The sequence below is a fragment of the Pinus tabuliformis genome, chromosome 2_1, assembly GCF_031772625.1.
Source record: "Pinus tabuliformis cultivar Carrire ecotype Pingquan chromosome 2_1, CPIR1, whole genome shotgun sequence".
Classification (NCBI taxonomy): Eukaryota; Viridiplantae; Streptophyta; class Pinopsida; order Pinales; family Pinaceae; genus Pinus; species Pinus tabuliformis.
The window spans coordinates 129,519,217-129,539,881 of NC_142299.1; positions in this window are offsets into that span (position 1 = coordinate 129,519,217).

The following is a 20,665-nucleotide window of genomic DNA, read 5'->3' on the forward strand; positions in this document are numbered from 1 at the left end:
CCATGGTCTTGAACATCATACAATTTCCTTGTGGTAATATTTTGCATCATCTCTTCCACTGCAATTACCAAAATGTCGAGCTTTACCTCTAAAGATATCGATTCCTTTGGATCTATGTTCTTCATCTCTTCTTCCTTCAACTTTGCCCTTTTGATCAGAAAATTAACCTCTACATCTACTGCATTATTTTGCATCTCTTCAAGTGTTGCAAGGTTCCTTTCCCTCAGCTGAAACTCCATTTCCGAATCAAAGGCTTCTGGGTAGTGTAAGAGGGTGGATCCAGGAGAAGGTCTTATAGTAATAGGCATCGAAAAATAAACTTGGTTAAATCCGGTAGAAAACTGTTGTACTGTCTCCCCTGGCAGTCTTTTAAGCTAGGTTTACTGTTCTAGAATCAAGAAAGGGTTTTTCTTGACCAACCACTTATCGAGGAAAACTTTGACGAACTGTTGGAAATCTGAGATGCTCGCATCAGGCAGGGTTTTGAACCAACTCTTGACTTTGCCTTGCAAAGAAAGAGTAAAAAGCCTAACACTGACATCCTCTTCATCAACTTCAAAAAGGTTGAGAAAAGACTCAAAATTCAGTACATGTCTCTCAATAGTGATGTTGTCGCATTCACCATCAAATCTTGGCAGATATAGGTAATGATTTTTAGGGAAAGAATGGGATATAGGAGGTAAAATTAGAGGCTTGTATCTATCTGGAATTTTACAAGGTATAGGAATATGTATAGAAGCTGTAGAATTGGTCTTGGTCTCTTGAGGCTCATTAGTTTCAATACAGTCATCACAAGATTCGGAAGAAGGGTCTTGATCAAGATCAAAGGCATGTGAATATTTCGCAATCTTCAAAGGGAAAGAATCAAATGCAAGTCTAGGATCTTGTCTCAAATACAGTATACTTTGCAAAGCCTTCTTGACATTCTCAGGAAAAGAGAAGAAATAATTTATAACAAAGAACATAATGTCTTGGATGAAATTCCAACTTGAATACCTAATCTTTCCATATTGTCCTTTCATGTTTCTTCTGGTCAGGTTCATCCTCTAGTGGAGTCCTTGGATCTAATCTCAAAACTGATTTAGAGTCGCCAAGTGAATGATTTCAGCCTTCTAATGTCTGATCGTTGTCCATCATCAACAATCAGATCTAAACTTGATACATTTTACTGAGGAACATAAAACTACGTTCCCCAATATGGTTGCCACTATGTTAGGGCCTAGATTGACCTCAAGTTGAATTGAAGCAATTCTAGGGTAACCACAAACCACGCTTAACCTGGTAGCTAGCCCTACCAGGTCAGGAGAGGGCTCTCTCCTTGTGAATCTCAGTCAAGATGACTCAATCAATTATGGATTTTAGGCTAGGTATAGTAGCTCTAGGGTTTTTGATTGATTTTGTTGAGTTTTTGCTGGATCAAATGGAGCAAACAGTTTTGGGTCTGAGAAATCAAGTCAGGATGCAGGGTGTTCTATGGGGCGAGATAGGTAGGTGCTTTGGCACTTGAAATTGAGTGAGATGGTAGGTCTAAGACTAGTGAGGAGCTGAGGAGGGCATGCAAATATCATTTATCCTACTCAAACAGTAGAAAACATCAAAAACTCAATGGTTTCCCAAGGCAGAGCACCGTAAACAATGAATTCTACCTATCTAACTTGATATCATTCAACTCGAAGTAATGTATTATATTGTGGCACACATAAAACATGAGGAAAACTGATAACATAAGAAGAAACTATGCAAAAACACCATACCACAAGTATCCCATAAAAATAGCTACAAATCCATGGTTTATTTCCTTGCCAAACTGCTGATAAAGGTGCACAATATAGCTCAGAGCATCCAAGAGAGTCAAACTTCACCAAATGGCCAAGAAAACACATAATATAGACATATAAACTACTCATCCTGACCTTTAGGGGTTGAATCCATGAGAAGAGGGGTTGTTTCAACCATTTCCCAACTAAGAATTGGAATATAGGCAGTCAAACAACTTGCCTCTATAAGTATGGAAACTGATTCATTGACCCCCAGAACCACCTCTAACTAATGAATCTACCCTTTAAGGTCATTTCACAATTACACTTACATACCATGGCATTAATTACAATCATAAATTCATCCATGAAGAGGGAAAAAGTCAAATTGCAGTGAAAATAGGCGAAAACCGGATTTTTAGGCAAACTGGCTCTATGCGCAGCGCCACTGGCCAGGTGCACAGCGCCGCTTCACAGCCACTTTTGAAGGCCTTCCCCTTAGCCAAATTGAGCCCACGATAGCTCATTGGAAAGATATTCTTGTCTAGTTTCTGAAACATCTTGAATTTTTGCATTTAGAGGTCATTTTCCTCCTCAAAAATGAAATCTCCCAAGGCTGCTTCTATGTGTCTAGAAAGAGGCAGAGAGGTCATTTTTGATAGTTTTGTGTCCTTTTGGTGACCAAGTTTTGCTCCAAAATTGTTGATATTTTATGGGTTTGATGCTCTCATCATGCTGAATCTAAATATACAATCCTTTCCTCCAACAAGTGCTCCAGGGAAAAGCGCAATGCCACTGACGGCAATTTCCTGTGTTTGAAAATTAAAATTTGAAAAATGCAAAATTTTCCCAAAATTTGCCCAAATTTGTCACAAGGCACCACCATCAACTGCTTTGATGGGCTAAAGAGGCTTAAGCCAATATTATGAGTCTATCTTGCTCTTTCTTGCCCTCTATGGCTCTCCTTAACCTAGCTTTCATCCTCTTCATTCTCATGTTGCAAATTTTGTTCCATGTCCTGTAGCGATAGGCCATATGCCTTATCATTTGGTTGTCCCTGTTATCCTTCTGAAATAAAAGCTTGGTGATATGGTGAAGGTATTCCGGCAAGGGTTACTTCATTATTGTGCAAATGTGTCACAAATAGCCTAGCCAACTCATGATGAAATTTGATTCTTTCTATCCTTTCACAAAAATCAAAGCATGCCTGATGTTGAAAGCAAGAAATCGCAAGTGGAAAGGCTTGCAACTCCTTCAAACTAGTGGGTTCCTCTCGGATAATCCTTCCTCCTTTTTGAGGCTTCCTTTTTTGTATGTTTCTCTCCCTGGAACTATCACTAAGGGTGTCTTCTTCAAATTCATATTCACTGTCTCTTTCCATTTTTTTAATAGCCGTGAACACTTGTGGTCGATGATGGGAAGGATAAATAGAATAAAGATGAGTATGAAGAGATTTTATGGAAAATGAGTAGGGTTTATGGATATGAATAGGTTTTAAGGAGTGTAGAGTTTAGGGAATATATGGTTTGTAGGGTTTGGGGAGAGTGTAAGTGGGACTGTGGGAATGGGAAAAATGTATGAGGGGAATGGGATTTAGGAAATAGGTAAATGGGAATGGGATTTGGTCTAAGGAAGAATGGAAAAGATGGAGTAAGTGAAACAATGGAGAGATGATAAAAAATAGGGTTTCACCCTAGAGGCTAGGGTTTGAATTTTTTAAAAATATGCTAAATGCCAAGCCTAGCAATAAAAACCCTATATAACAAGATATATTGAGTGTACTTACTTGTTAATGAGAAAAACTGAGGATTTTGAGGTGATTTAGCAGCTTGGGGAAAGATCTAAGCTTGGATGGCCAGGTGCACATTGCCTCACCCAGGTGTGCAGTGCCTCCCAGGTGCATAACGCCCGTGTAATTTAACAAAGGGAATGAGTGCCAGGTGCGCAGTGCCGGTCTCTGATACACAGCACCGTTTTGCAGACCACTTTTGGATACCTTCCTAGTGTCCAAATTAGGTTTGTGATAGCTCATTGGAAATCTTGTCGAGTCTACTTTCCAGAACATCTTGAATGTTTCAATTTGGAGTTCATTTTCCCTGTAAAAAGTTCAATCTCCCAATATTGGTCAAAATGTGCAGAATGAGGCTGCCAAAATGCATAGTGCTATTGCAGTCAACCTTTGAAGGTCTTACTCAACTCCAAATTGAGCTCATGATAGCTCATTGGAAATATATTTGTGTATACTTATTAGTTGACTCATCAAGAAAGTCATTTGGTCATTCCATCTAGGATAAAAATGTATTTTACCAAGGTCACTCCAGAGGTGCAGCAACCCTCCTGAGGCAAATGATGTTTTCTACATTTCTCCCAAACCATGAAACCTGTGTAAAAGCTAAAAGAGGTGTTTCTTCTTGGGTCAATTATGGACAAAAACCTCTCTCACTTTTGTCAAATTCATCTTCTATTTCTCAGAAACACAGTTTGAATAAAAATTGTCCCTTATGTGTGGTGAATGGCTTGTTCCTTGGAATGACTTCTCGACAAATGATGTAGACCTGATGTTTGATGATATGAAATGGTCTCATACCTTTTGATATGCCTTATGCCTCTGACATAAAAAAAGCATGGGAAAGCTAGTACCATAGGCATAAAGGGTCAAAACTCCAAAGTCTCCCTCTGATTATCTGTTGGCATCTCTGGCTGGCAGGAACTGCACCATATTTGACAACAAACCTGTGTACTGGCCACACACTGTTGCTTGTATTATATCAGCTTTTAATGAGATGCCAGAGCCTACCCAACCCCGAACCCTCAGGCCACATGCCCCTCTGCATATTGATAAAAATACCCCATGGGCGTATTTTGATGGCGCAGCACGACAGCAGGGGTGTGGTGGTGGTTTTATCCTAGACATAAGTGATCATAATTATTTCAAAGTCAAGATGGGATTAGGGGCTGGAACAAACAACTTCATTGAACTCATCACTCTTCGTCATCTCTTGCATTTCTCTTTGGGGCATAACTGCATGAGCATTAATATTTTTGGAGACTCGAAGATCATTATAAATTGGTTCAATAATATTACTGCTTGTCACATTCACACACTCAGTAATATTTTGGATGAAATAAACATTTTCAAGGCTCAATTTAATAATATCACATGCAATCATATTTACAGGGAACATAACAACAGTGCTGATGAGCTATCCAAGGCGGCCACGATACTTCCTAGAGGAGAGTGGATGATCCAAGAATAGCGAGGATCAAATGAATACCACTACTATCACCGCCCTTACATAGATCTACATTATCACAGGGCTGAGAGCCCATGATTTGAATATCTATTTTTGGAATTTTGAACAGAAAATCTAATATTTTTGAATATATTGTATAGGATATATATATGGCCCTGCGTGGCAAATGTACAGACTTAATAGAGACACTTTATATGAACATCCTGCATGATGTTCAGGACAGTATACAGTTATTTTTGCAGAACTTTACCAAAATTTTGATCGAGCCCTCTGAGGCTGACAGATACAGCACATGCATCCTGCATCCACAATATGTAATTTTTCAAAGTTAATGAAAGATCATGATTTTTCTAGTGGAAAAAAAATCCCTTATGCCTCCTCTGCTTAGATATCTCTGCTCCCATAGCCAACCCTAGCTCATTGGGAGAGGAAATTAGGGTTTAGTGTTTTTTCTCTTTTGCTTTTGCAGGTGGATTGATGCTGATGATGACTTGATTTTTGCAGTGGCAGGTGCTTGGAAACATCACAAAATGTTTAGGAGCAACAGTCATTATGTCCTTGCTGATCATTATTGGCATGTAATCATCAATTTTCACCATGGTTGGACCCTAAAACCTAATGAGACCAAACCCTATGTAATTGATGGAATGAACTGCAAAATGAACATGAATCATGACTGAAAAGTATGGAAGTAGATCAGCAAGTACATACCATGAGGGAAAAACTGAGGCAAACCCTACCATCAGTGGATCCATGACCTAATGGAATGCAACCTCATCAGAATGAGACTCCAACTATGAAATGCAAAAGAGCAGATTTTGATCACTGATGGCAGTGTGAAGACACTGACACTAACAGTTTGAGCCAGGTCCAATACTTGGGTTACATCATAGATGAGTGTGGCGTGCATGTGGACCCGACCAAAATCTAAGTCATTCGGGATTGGCCAGCCCCGACCACTCTAACAGAGCTTCACAGCTTTTTGGGCCTTGCAAATTTCTATCAGAGGGTCGTATTGGGATTCTCCCATATCACTTGGCCTTTGAGTCAGATTATTAAGGGCGGGGAGAAAGAAAAAAATTCTTGGTCTGAGTCCCAACAAGAGGCATTCGTTGAGTTGAAGAACCACCTCTTCTTTGCACTAGTACTCACAATACCTTACCTGCAACAGCAATTTGAAATCGAGACTGACACCTTAGACTATGCTATTGGTGCGTTCCTCACCCAGCACGGGCATCCAATGGCCTATCATAGTGAGATGCTTTTCGATACTATTCGGAAGTACCCCACCTATGATAAACAGATGTATTCCATCATGCAGGATTGCTGAGAATGGAAGCACTACATTCAAGGGAAGGAAATGGTCATCCACACCGATCATCAACCTCTTCATTTTATATAGACATGGGGGAAGTTGCAGAACAATCGCCATCAGAAGTGGTCTACATATCTACAACAATTCCACTTTAACATTAATACATAAAGGGAAGCACCAATCATGTTGCACACTACCTTAGTTGACCCCCAGTTGTAGCACTGACTATTGTTCTCAACTCTTGTGGTCACGAGACCTCTAGATGGTCGCAACTATACAAAAATGATCCAGAGTTTTCCTTGACATGCCAGATGCTAGTAGCTGGAAAGAAAGTTCCTGATTTCCACCTCCATGACGCATTATTATGCTACCTGGGCCACCTTTGTGTTCCTTCAAGCGAGCATGCCAAGTTGATTTGGGAGACGCACTACAGTCAGGTCACATGACACTTTGGTGTGGATAAAACTATGGTTGTACTACAAAAGTAACTTTATTGGCCCAAAATCTGACTTGATGTTGGGAAATATATCAGATCCTGCACTACTTGTGCCATTGCCAAGCCAACCATCAAGAAGAAAGCCATGTACATTCCTTTTCCTACTCCCAGCCAGCCATGTGAATCCATCTCCATGGACTATATGTGTAGCCTCCTTTCTACCAAGCATGGTAATGACTATGTATTTGTGGTCGTGGACAGATTTTCTAAGATGGCTATATTGGCATCCTGGAAGAAGAATATCATAGTAGAGGACACTACCAAACTCTTCTTTAAATGAGTATGGGTATATTTTTGGATCCCGCAAACCATTATATCAAATTAGGATAGCAGGTTCCTAGGCACATTCTAGTCAATCCTTTGGACACTATTGGACACCAAGCTCACCAAATCGATTGCCTTCCATCCCCAGATTGATGGTTAGAAGGAGGTCATCAATAGGATGATAGTGCGCATACTCTACATGTACAACTTCAAGCATCCTTGAACCTGGGACAAGAGTCCTCCATATGTGCAACATAGTTATAATAGAGCTATCCATATCTCAACTGGTCGTAGTCCATTTCAATTGGGTATAGGATTTCAACCATTTTGTCTGATTGATGTAGCCATGCCTCATGCAACTACGCAAAAATAATCCACAAATGTATTTTCTGAGGCTGATAAAGCAACCAGATTTATTGAACGCATCCAACACATCCACTAGTAGGTTCATGACATCCTAGAGAATTAAAATTCCAAGTACAAGAAATGACATGATCAACATTGAGTGGCACGCAAGTTTCAGGTGAGTGACAAATTCTGGTTGTATTTGTAGAAAGAATGCCTTACTGGAGCCCATCGGAAGCTCAGACCAATTTGATATGGTCCTTACACCATTACCAAGGTTGTGGGAGACAATGATTGTGAGCTCATCATTCCCCCATTCCTTGGCCTGAACCCACGGTTCAATGTGTCTTCGACCATACTTCCCACCATTGTTGGACACATCAGACATTGTAGAGCAACTCACACCAACAGAGTTAAACCCAGACTATATGGAACAGGCTACAATTGATCGGATTATGGAAACACGGGTCAAGAAAACTCACTAGCAAAATATCCAACTATATCAGGTTGTCAAAGCTGGCCAACTCATACACCAAGGCAAGTGGCTCACCAGGGACCAGTTTCAATAGAAATTTCCTCACCTCATAGAAGCTTTGCACACAATGGGGAGCATTTATTCCTAAGGGGGGAGGAATGATCCAGGTGGATATTGATGGCCACCCACTTGACCCACCTAGACCTCCATTGAGTTTCATTTGTTTCCTTGTTTATGTCAACATTTACTATTTTTAGCATTTTTTCGAGCCCTGAACTTCCAGAGCAGTTTTTACATCCTAACGATGTTTTTTTAAGTTCCGTTGTAGGCCCATTACCACAAGAAAGGGCCTATGGTAAATATTTTAGTACTCGGTGAGAAATTTCCAACAAGGTATCTTACGCACCAAACGGAGATAATATGACCAAGTTACGACCCCAAGAAATTGGCTGCCCAACTAACCCCAACGGGGCCCACAAACTCTTGGCTTTACATCTCCTAAGGTTAGGATTTTGGTTGTTTATGGTTTTCTCATGTTTTTCAATAATAAATAGGTCCTTGACCCTCATCGTAACACAGTTGAGAGGCATGTAGCCACCACATCTCTTCTCAGAGATAAGCTACCATCGCCCGAGCTAGTCTTATTTCCATTATGTTTGTAAGCATAGTTCAGTATTTAATAGTAATGAAATGAAGTGTTATTTTTGTTGCATCTTTGTATTTATGGTTATATCTGTAATTTGTTGCATTCTTGTTTAAAATCATATCAAAATCCTTACCAAGGGATGGACTACCCGGGATGGGGGTGCTAGCGGCACTTGGAAGATGAGTGACGACATGGAAGGGGGTGACCAGATTGCCTGAGGGACTGTGTAGCAGAGAAGGGAAGGTTGGGGATGGATTTGTTTTCATCATTAGCATTTCCAGATGGGATCAGATGGACATTGGGGGTGTGCCCTGAAACAATGAGTAGGTAATTGTTCACTGAGAGGACAAATGGCGCAGGATTGTAGTGTTGGATATCTGATGCGGCTTTGACTTTGAAAGTGGATTCTTGACTTCTTGAGAAGGAGGTGAATCCTAGTACTACTTTTGAGGGTGGAGGTTTGAGCCTTTGAATTCCCTTGTTGATTGATATGAGCATCGTATCCTTTTATTTGTGAGTTGAACAAATGTGTATATGTGTATATTATTGTAAATATTGTATCGAGATGGTTTATAAAGCTCCACAGACTATATGGTTATTTGTTGGGTGAAGCAAATGTGTATATGTATATGTGGTTATTGTAAATATCATAATGAGCTATGTTAAAAAGCTCCAGTAAATGTAATGTTTGTCATGTTTCAGTAGTGGTCATTGTAAATATTGCAACGTGTTGTGTTATAAAGCTCCATGGGCAGTATGTTTTGTTTTCAGTAGTCTTGTTGATTATAGGTGTCATTGAACATCGACGGCGGTGTTCCCCTAAGGGGGAGGGTACTGTAACAGCCCTAGTTAAAAATCCATGTAAAATTACATAAGACCATGGTTATGGGACATGTCTTCCAAGTTAAATGGTGGGAAAAACATCCTAGTGGGTGTTCATTTCGGTTATTATGGCTAAAGGAAATTGGAAAAGGCAATGGCAAAGGCATTGAAAAGACATGAGGCATTTATTCACATTTTATTTATGTAAATAAATTAAGAGAAAATGAAGGTGAAAGGTCACATGTTGCATGTGAGAAGGAAAATGAAGGAAAATAATGGAAAATGAAGAATAGAGGCCTCATTAATATAAAGGCTTCTGAGGATCAGTGGGTAGGCTTGGCCAGTTCAGTTTTGGAGCTCTCTCTCATTCTTGGACACTTAGATTTTTCCTGGAGCACTCTTGGAGGGTATGGCATACTTGGATTTTTGGAGCAAGAAGGCAAAGGAAGAGCAGAAAAGTGCAAGAGGACATTGGGATCAGCAGCTACAGCGGATTTGGATTACAGGTACCGAGTTGCATGTATGTTTTCCTCACTAGTTTTGGCATGCATGGCATATTTTTCATGATCTATCACTGGGATGGAGGATTTCCTGGATTGACAGTGGATTTTCCTATCCTTTCCATTTCCTAGATATCCATGGTGTTGTGGGTTCATTTCTTTGTTTTCTAGTTGGTTCTCTTGTTTCCTTTAGCTTGGGTTGAGTTACTAGTTCCTGGAAGCCTTGGTTGGACAAACGCTCTGGAATCCCTTGGTGGGTTGAGTTACTAGTCTTGGAAGCCCTGGTTGGATAAATGCTCTAGAAGCCCGGAATAAGCTATTAGTTGAGTTACTAGTCCTAGTAATCTTGGTTGGAACAAACGCTCTAGAGCCCTGGAAGGCTTGGGTAGAGACCAATCTGATGATTGTTTTGGTCATGTCCGACAATGAGTTGGAAGCATTGTTTGATGGGTTGAGGTAGTTGGCATTTGGAAGCCTTGGATGGTTTTGGATTGACGTGTTTTATGATATCCCACATTCATGCTTGGAAAATGGCATGGAGATGATTGGATGAAAGAAATATTTGGTTCAACCATGTCTACGGTCGAGTGGTACGTGGAAGTCCTGAACCTAGTCAAATTTTCCTATTTTTAATAAAAGCTAAGTTCTCTTGCTTTTGTAATTATTTATATGTGAATTTAATGGTTGTTATCTCACTGTTATTTTCATGGTTTTATGATGGTTATAATGATGGTTAATTGACTGGCTCATGTCATGGTTATTTCATGTATTTACTTGTAATTGTTAAAATGATGGATGCAAGACCTAATTGATGTCATAACAGTTCAAGGAAGAAGGTGGTAATCTTTCTTGTCATGTCTCACAAGAGTTTTCAGTCATTCATGCTTTGTCTTGTATCCTAGACCTGTAGATTGCATTGATGCCAATTGTTTGACAGAATGTTAGTCCCGGTTGGGGATGGTCAAGCTTAGTCCTAGAGCTAGTTTTTGGTTTACTAGTCTTGTCATCACATGCTTAATGGATTCCAGAAGTTACAGTGAATTCTGGGCAGTGACCGGAATTTTGGGCTGGAAATGTGCCTTAAATTCCATGCACTCTGGCACAAGTCTACTAGAAATAGTCCCTGGACACAGGCATGCAGGCTTGTGGGAGCTTCCAAAGCTCTTTGGACACTGGCATGCCCATATAATGGGAGTTTCCAAAGATTTAATAGCTTAAAAACTCAGTTGGACCTAGGGGTATGATACCTAAGTGGTTGGGATGGCTACAAGGAGTGTTGTTGTTGATGTGGAAGCTATGTTTGATGTGTTTCCATCGATTCCATTTCCTTAAGGTCAACTAGGAGGTTGAATCATATCATAGTATCCTTTCGTCACATGTTTACCCCAGTTGGTCAGTTACTTGGGTAGATGTGGGAGGAGGGGGTTACACACTCTTTCAAACAGAAAGAAACACTCATCCACTCAAACATTCATTCAATAAAGGAACACAATCAATCTGGAAAAACACTATGTAACAGTCACATAGTAAAAATCAATTAAGATATTCAAACTATAGAAGTTATTTAATATAGAGCATGTTAGTGTCAGTCTTTCCAGCCTTCCTCCAGTGATCAAATATGCTCTTACAAAGTGATTTTGAAGTGTCAAGGTCAAATTTTGTCATTTCAAAGAGTTTTCAAGCAAAATTAGGTCACTAGGCATTAGGTCTAGGGTTTGCTTTCACTCCTTCTAAAATTGCCCAAATGCCAATATATGTCACTATTCAGCTGAGCCTATCATCATTCAGAGGGTTGTCATTATCATTTCAGTGTCTAATGAGTCATTTTACACCTTGTTCATGCTTCAGTTGCGCCCAGGCAAGGTCATTTCTCTCTCCTAGGGTTTTGAAAGCTAATTTCTCTTGGATGGTCAAATCATCGGCAAAACTTGTATCCTGATGTTCATACACCTTCCCCTATCCTTAAAGTACCTTACCAAATGCTTTCCATCACTGAGATCCCCCAAATTCCTCATTTTTGCACAAACCCTAGTTTCTAGCTACAACCTGGCAATTTTCTAGGTTTGGCCTGTGTTTCGCCCTTTTGGACCCCTTCCCCTCACTCGATCTCCGCGATTCCACTTTCCCCTGCTTCCTAACATCCCTCCCCACTCCCAAAAATTTCCCCAAGAATTTAGAAGCCCCCTATCCCCTTCATTTCGCTTCGTTTCCACGAAATTCCTTGCTTCACACATCGGGATCAGTCTCACTCAAAAGCCGTTTCAGAGCAATAAAAGATGAATTTTGGAAAACTGAGAGAGGTTTTTGTCCACAACATGCCAAAGAAGAAAAACCTCCTTCACTTTTTGCACAGGTGTCATGGTTTTAGAGAAATGTCAAAATTACAATCGTCGGATCCAAGGAGGTTGGCCAAGGCACTAAAACGACGGAAAAGGCCCGATCCACTCCAAATTTTGGCCAAAGCCTCTTTGACTGAGCATGGCACTAAATAGCCTAGCCAAAGCACAAATCCCAAGAAATTTTGAGCATTTTGGGTAAATTTTGGTTTTTTCAGGCAATTACAGGTTTTCTCCATTAACGGGTCTCACCCCCCGCGCGACCCTTCATTCTGGCAACTCCATTTTGCAAAAACTCAGCATTTCCAGATTTTTCATGAGAATTTACATATGCTCATCAATGGACAAGAGATTTTATGAAGTTTTGGGCCTCCAGAAAGTCAAAAAACAAGCAAAAAATGACTTTCTGCCACATTTTTGAGACACAGAAAGCAGTCTTGGGAGATTGCAATTTTGGAGGGGGAAATGACCACCAAATTCAGAAATTCTAGTTGGGTTGGAAATTAGACTCACAGACCTTTCCAACAAGCCTACTCTTGCTCAATTTTGCCACCTGGAAGCGCCCCAAATGTGGTCCCAAAGGCGCACGACCCGTCAGGCAGAGGCGCGCGACCCGTCAGGCAAATTTCTCCAGTTTTCAGTGTACAGCTCAGAAAAACGTAGTTTGACCCTGTTTGACTTTTTGGGGTGGATTATTATCCTCTTTGATGTAATTAATGTACTTTTATGACACTTTTACACTTATGTACCTCTTCTAGAAGATTCATTCATGAAAAAGGTGAAAATTAAATGAATGAATTGGTTTCCTAACTTATAGAGGCAAGTTGTTTTGACTGCCTAGTTTGTAGTGCTTAGTTTAGAAGTGGTTGAAACAGCTCCTAGGATAGTGAGCTCGACCCATGGAGGCAGGGAAAGAGGTTAGATGATCTATATTATGTACTTTCTTGCTCATTTTCATGGTTGGACTCTGGAGGGAGAAGCTATCATTGTATTATTCACTGTATCTCTGCAATTTTTGGCTAAGGAAGACCACGGTTTTGCAGTCCTTTTTGGGATTTTTGTGGTTACATGTATTGATGGTGTGTTTCTCTATGTACCTGTAAGTGTGTTATGTGAATCATTTCCTTTCTTTTCCTGCTGCACATTAAGCAAACGAAGTGTTAAAGTAAGAATTCATGACTGTCATGCTCTGCTTTTAAGTTTGTTTAATTTCAATGTTTTCTACTGTTTAAGGAGAATTCAAAGTTATTGTTTTCTCTCCTTAGTTCCTCACCTGTCATTCCTGACCATCCACCTCAATCAAAGGCATCAATACTGTCTCCTACCTCGCCCCAAAGAACCCCCTGCAGAAACTGTGTCCAATCCCCGCACCCAAAATTGCCATCCCCTCAATTTGCCACCGAAAACCCTAAAAACCCCAAATCAACCTTTTTGATCAGTTTACTAGCCTAAAATTAGTGTTACCCTATTGGTCATCTCATCCATTGAAGATTTCACCGAGAGAGACCCGAGAGAACCCTCTCCCGCCCCGTAGGGCTAGCTACGAGGCGAAGTGGTTTGATGTTGCCTTGAGGTTTACCTTTCTCAGCCTGAGGTGAAATTTCAAGCGCTAACAGAGCACACATAACTATGAGTGGATCAGTTCGAGACCTAAGTTGGCGCACAAATAACTAAAATTACCATTACGTAATATAACTAATCAGTAACTGCAATGCATAAAAAGATCAATAATAGTAACATTAACAGTAAAACAATTATGAATTAAAACTAATAGAAACTAAACATACAACCACAATACCTTTCTAACTTAGCAATCTTTACAAAAGATAGGGCCCTCCCTCCTTAGCAGGGAGTTGGTACATGCAACTCACGACCTAATTATTAAAGAAGTATGATGTCACAAATCATAGGAGTTTCATTTATATTTGAAGTGGTTGAAATTACATGGTTTTCTCCCAAAATTACAGTGTTGATGTTGTTAGTGTCTTTTAGTCCTGTCAGTCACTAGTGATCAAATTTGCTCTTACAAAGTTTTTGATAGGATCCTACTGCAGATTTTTATGGTTTCAAATAGGTTGTCAATAAAAATTTGGTCACTGGTTAGGTTAGCCAGGTCATCACTATTCCTTTCACCTTTATGATCAATGGACATCAACATGTTATCCCTTGTTGAAATGGTGTCATTTTCATCAATTTCACCATTCATCTCATTCATTCATGTAGTGTCATCATTAGGTCGTAGTGTCAAAACCATGAAAACAAGTCATTTCACCACCAAAATCATTATTTGAAGGAGCAGTGATAGGGAAAAATATTCAATAAAGGTTCTAAAGTGATTTTATATCTCCATTATGATGTAATATATCCTAAAAGGTTCTAAAGCTACAGTTTCAAAATAAAATGTGAAAGGACATGGTGGGGCCACTACACCATCAAAGAAGAGAAAATCACTGAAACATCCTCTCCACTGAGGCAGCAAAACATTGACAAGTCCATTGAAGAAGATTTTGAGGAAAATAGGGAAAATTGGCTTGATAGAGTCAATTGCCACTTGGAGAAGCTCCTTAAGAGGGCCAACAGGGCCACTAAACTTTAGAGGCATATGGCCATGCACTATTGTACTAGAAACAAGGTCTCCCAAGTCAGAATCAAGAAGCTGAAAAAGAAGTTAAGGCAAACCCTAAGGAGGAAAAAAGAGAAATATAAACTTGACTTGCTAGCTGAGGCCTCCCTCCTTGCTTGAAATTTCATTTCAGAGCTTCATGGACCAAACTTGAAGAAATTTTGAACAATTTTGAGTTTTTGTGACTTTTGGCATAAACAGGAAGAACAGTTCAGCCAAAAGCGCAACACCTTGGTGCTGCGCTTTTTCCTCGGACCTCCAAATGCCAAATAAAATTATATGGATGGATAAATAATGACCTATACATGCCATCTATCCACTTTTGGTGCCTTGTAAACAAACAGGTTTGAAGAAAATGCCCAAAAACAATTAAAAAAATCAGTTTATGCCACTTTACTGGATTAGGCACTGTGATTTTAAAGTAGTTTTGGGAGAATGGATTTTTCTTGGTCTTGGAGTGTCCATTTTTCTTGCTTGAGGTTTCTACTGATAACTAGACATCCCAATATTTCCATTGGCATATACATAGCTAGATTTGGAGCAGTGGAAGGCCTTCAAAAACCTCCAAAGAGTTGGCGCTGCGCTTTTTCTTGTTTGTCCAAATTTCAAATTTTCTTCAGTCAAACTTGGATTTTATGATGTAATTCCTCATGTTGTGAGTCTAATTGATGTAATAGAAGGTAAATGAGCCTTTTAGAGTGATTTGATGTAAATTTAGGCCTCATTTATGAGGAACAGTTCAGTCAAAGTCTAAATGGAGGGTTTGTTCCAACCTCCCTAGTCATTAGGTTTTGGTTGAAAAATTCATGTAAGTTATTTCTATACTGAGGGATTCAACCCCTAAGAGTGGGGAAGTTGCTCTTTTGGTCTATATGTATCTAGTTTTCAGACAGATTCCAGATGGGACATTAGAGAGTGGAAATCTTGTAGCTTGTACTTCATTATATTTTTATAGGAAATCAAAGGCCAAGTTGCAGCTATTATTCAGGAATTCTTGTGGTGTGAGTTTCTGGCATTGTTTTTCTCTTGTTAAACATTTATTTGAATGGTAAATTATTTTCCTTTCCATATCTATTATTTTTAGTGATTTTCCTAAGAGGTATTAAACATAATTCTTGTAATTAAGCTATGTTTTGTTAGGAATCTCATTTTATTTGCTTAGTCTTCTGCTAGATGAATTCATGGTTCACATGCTCATCTTGATTTTCTCACCTATTCAACCCTACACTACATCAACCATCTCCTAAGCTATCACAAAAGCATGCCTACCTTTCTCCTCTATATATCATGCAACTGAACCTTGAAGACCTAGCCTAGTTCCCTTATTTGTACCTCTGATCTAGAAAACCCTAAATCTACAAAACCTGAGTGCTATAATAACTAGCCTAACATCTTTTCCCACTCCAGTCATCATTGGTTGTGATCTCACAGAGAGAGCACTCTCTAGTTTAGCAGGGCTAGCTGTTGAACCCTAAGTAGTTTGAGGTTACCTCCATCGATCTCCTTTCTCATCCTTCGGACATTGTGGAGGATAAAATTTTCGTGTCATTTCCAGGGAGCGAACAATTTCATATTCCCCGTGAAAGATCATCAAAGTTTAGATCTAATTTGTTGATGGTAGACAGCAGTCGAACATATATGAAGGTTGAAACATTCACCTCGCGACTCCAACTTGATCCAATGACTCCACCAGAAGTAGGATCTAGAAATTGAAATGAGTTCTCAATCCAGAAGGTATGTTCCTATGCATCGAGATCATGTTCCGGCTTTCCAAATCGTATGCCTCAGGTATATTGGCAAACATGCTTTCCAAAATTTAGAGATGGAAAAGGTGATGATGCTACACTTCATTTAATAAGATTTCATATGCATTTGCATAAGTTGAGGATTAATTTTCATGAAGATTGTTTAATGAAGATGTTTTCATGATCACATTAGAAGAAAGAGCATGGTTTTGGTATGAAAACTTGCCTCCTGCTTGTATTTATTCTCTCAAATATTTTCCTCAGTATTTTTTGAGAGGTATAGAGAAATCTATCCTTCTTTGCTTTTGATTGAGGATTGTTGTGATCACTTTGAAAATTTTATTCAAAAGCTAGAAAGTGCTTATGGAGATGAAGATTTTATGGATGATGAACTCTTGGATGCTTTGAATGAAAACCATTTTCACCATCATGTAAAGATCATGGATTCTACCCTGGATGACAACAAACTTGAGCATAATTCTTCAAAAGATGACATTGATATTCCATTTTCCGAAGTTGATGATAATTCGTAGTAGTCTTGCCAATTTTCAAGCGATCAAGATATATATAAAGATGTTATTTCTAGTTGCCCTTCATTCCTTTCCTCCTCTGAGTTTGTAATTCAGGAGGAAATATGTGCAGATCAGAATTTTGAGTGTGCTTGTATAGAAACTCTAGAGAGTCATGATTTATCCGTTGAGGTTAAAAACAGTGTACAACAGGTTTGTTGTCTTGAGCTTCATGAATATGATCAGCAGCCTTCAAATGATCAAGATATATATTTTTTTCAAAGCCAAGACAATTCTTTTTCTAATATACATGAAAATCCACTTGCAAATATTTGTGTTGCTACTGATTTGGCTACCTCAATTGAATATCTACAAGAACATACAAATCTTTTCTTTGATCTGGATGGTATGGAAGATCACATTGTTGCATCTCCAATTACGAAGGATCAACCAAATGAAGAAGAACAATCAGCGATTATATTTGAAAGCATCTCCCTTTTTTTTGTTGATCAACAAGAGGTGATGTTTCATGATTTTCAAGACCCCATGGGCAGTCTTTTGGAAGCATTAGAAAAGGTGGAGATTGTTTTGTTCACCAACAGAGGTTTTGAACTCAGGTTTCATTGTGAGTTTCCATTTACTCAATCTTTCTTTATGCCTCGTGGAGCTTCATACAAGCATCAATCAAGTAGTCATATATTTGATTGGTTACACTGGATCTTCGACTTCACTTGATCAGATCACTTATGGATCAGTTAAAGTAGGTAAGGTGTGATGAATAAGCTCAACATTATGAGCATATTTTTCAGTGTCATTTTCTAGCAGAGTTTGCAGTTGACTGTGTTCAGTTCAATTTTCAATTTAATTTGAGTTAGTTTTAAGATTGTAGTTGTAGTGACTCCATGCCCAATGGATTAGCCTACCTTGTCTACAGTGTTCTTGACACCTCCTATGGAGCTTTCATCCCCAGCTGGAGCCAATGTCAACGTCTTTCAGTCCTGTCAGTCACCAGTGATCAAATATGCTCTTACAAAGTTTTTGATAGGGTCCTACTGCAAATTTTTATGGTTTCAAATAGGTTTTCAATAAAAATTTGGTCACTGGTTAGGTTAGGTAGGTCATCACTACTCCTTTCACCTTTATGATCAATGGACATCAGCATGGTCATGTCATCCCTTATTGAAATGGTGTCATAGTCATCAATGTCATCATTCAACTCATTCATTCATGTAGTGTCATCATTAGGTCATAGGGTCAAAAGCATGAAAATAAGTCATTTCACCACCAAAATCATCATTTGAAGGAGTAGTGATAGGGAAAAATCAATAAAGGTTCTAAAGAGATTTTATATCTCCATTATGATGTAATATATCCTAAAAGTTTCTAAAGCTACAATTTCAAAATAAAATGTGAAAGGACATGGTGGGGCCACTACGCCATCAAAGAAGAGAAAATCACTAAAACATCCTCTCCACTGAGGCAGCAAAATTGTTGACACCTAATCAGAGGGATTGGGTGTACAGCTATAATTAATGTAAATAAATAATAGAGAAGATAGAGAGTCATCAGGAGATTAATTGAACAGTCACTCCCTCTTGTATATAATAATGAACAGCCTGAATGAATAATATGAGTTTTGATTTGAGGAGTTACCTCCTGGTCTGACATGGTATCAGAGCAGGTGCCGTTTTTGGATTCCTTTTTAATTTGTAATTCCTATTATGTTTTGCCTTTGTTTTGCATCTTTTTCATGCTGACATTTCTGTCATATCCCTGCGAAATCTCATTTATTGTTTAATACATTCGTTGAAGTGCGTTGCATTGGAGCTAGTTGTTGAAGACGAAGGTGTTGTAATGACTTGGATTTCCTCTTGCTCTAATTATGGTTTATCTACCTTTCGCATTGAAGAACCATATATCCTTTTTCGTATTCACATATATCCTTTTCCGTATTCCCTTGAGCCGGATCTCAAGTATTATAAACCCATATATATAAATTGTCGAGTCCGCTTTTTAATCGCATATCACAAATCTCTTGCCCCGATCAATACCGCTGCATGTTTGTGATGCGATCATGTCCTTCATTAAACCCGATCAGGAGGCTTCACTTTATCTATCTCGTTCTCCACTGCTAATCTCAACATCCAGATCCGACGGCTAACATTGATTTCGTGGCGGACCACTTGCACGGCAGTTACGCGCCCGAAAAGTGCATTTTAATCTCCACCGTTGATCATCACCTCAAATCCGACAGTTTATAACGATTTCAGGTGCATTAGTTGCATGAGAGTTACCCACCCGATACGAGTGGTTTTTCTCTCTCCCTAATCACTACGTGTCAATCGCTTAGTGGAATCAGGCGCTCCCCTCTCAATACCACTTACTATTTTTTATCCGCCCGAAATCCCGCTTGTAACACGAAATCCACCTTTAGCCGTGGTTATTGCCCCAACTTGTTTTTCTTGCGATAACCATTGATCGCTTACCATCGACATCCCTCCTTCGTTCATCTCCTCCGCTCATCTCCTCCATTCATCTCCTCTTCTCATCTCCTCCATTCATCTCCTCCGCTCATCTCCGCCGCTCATCTTCGTCATTCATCTCTGCCATACAAAGCAACAAAAGAACTACAGCTATAGTCAGACTCTAATATTCGGATGAATGTTGAATGTTGTTAAGTTGAACATTGTTGGTATAACAATCATTTTACGAGTAAAATTAGCAGCAATATTTTTCTCCATTGTACAGAGATTTTACAATGCATTCAATTATATCTATTGTGGGAGTAGTTCTCAATGGAAAGGAGAATTATCCTGAATGGTCGCACAAAATCCAACACACTCTCATTTTTAATGAGCTATGGAAAGGAGTGTGTGTTGGAGAAGGAGACGAAGCGCTAGTCCAACCTACCTCAGACAAGGAGCTCACCATTTGGGAAAATAAGAACAGCAAAGCCTATGCATTGATTGCAGCATCAGTAAGTGAAGAGGTGAGTCGACACATTTCGCCATTTTCAAATGCATTTGAAGCCTTACAAAAGCTGAAGGAACTCTATGACTCACACTCTACACTTGAAGTTGTTCAACTCATGATTAAACTCTTCACCCTTGAATTACAAAATAATGATCCTCTTGCTCTTGCATCCAAAGTAAAATCTATAATGCATGATATCAAAGTCACTAAGTTTGAATTGGATATTCCTTTAATCTCTTTTCTCAAGGAACTTTATCCTACTTACTCCAATAATCTTGAGCCATTGTAAGAAAATGGAAATCTCAAAGATATTACCTTTGAATCTCTTGTGAAAAAAATTTCTGAAAGAGAGAAAGCTTTTGGAAAGAAGACAACCCCTGAATCTTCTGAAGAGGCTGTGTGCCTTGTTCATAAAGAAAAGAATCTTGCCCAATATTCTTCCAGAGGAAGAGGTGGTCGAAGAGGAAGAGGAAGATATTTCAGAGGCAGGGGGGGCAGACACTCTCAAGGAAAAAAGTCATATTTTCATTGCATACGCTGCAAAAGAAATGGATCACATGATGCCTCCACATGCAAGTTACCTTGGAACAAAATTGAGCAGCAAA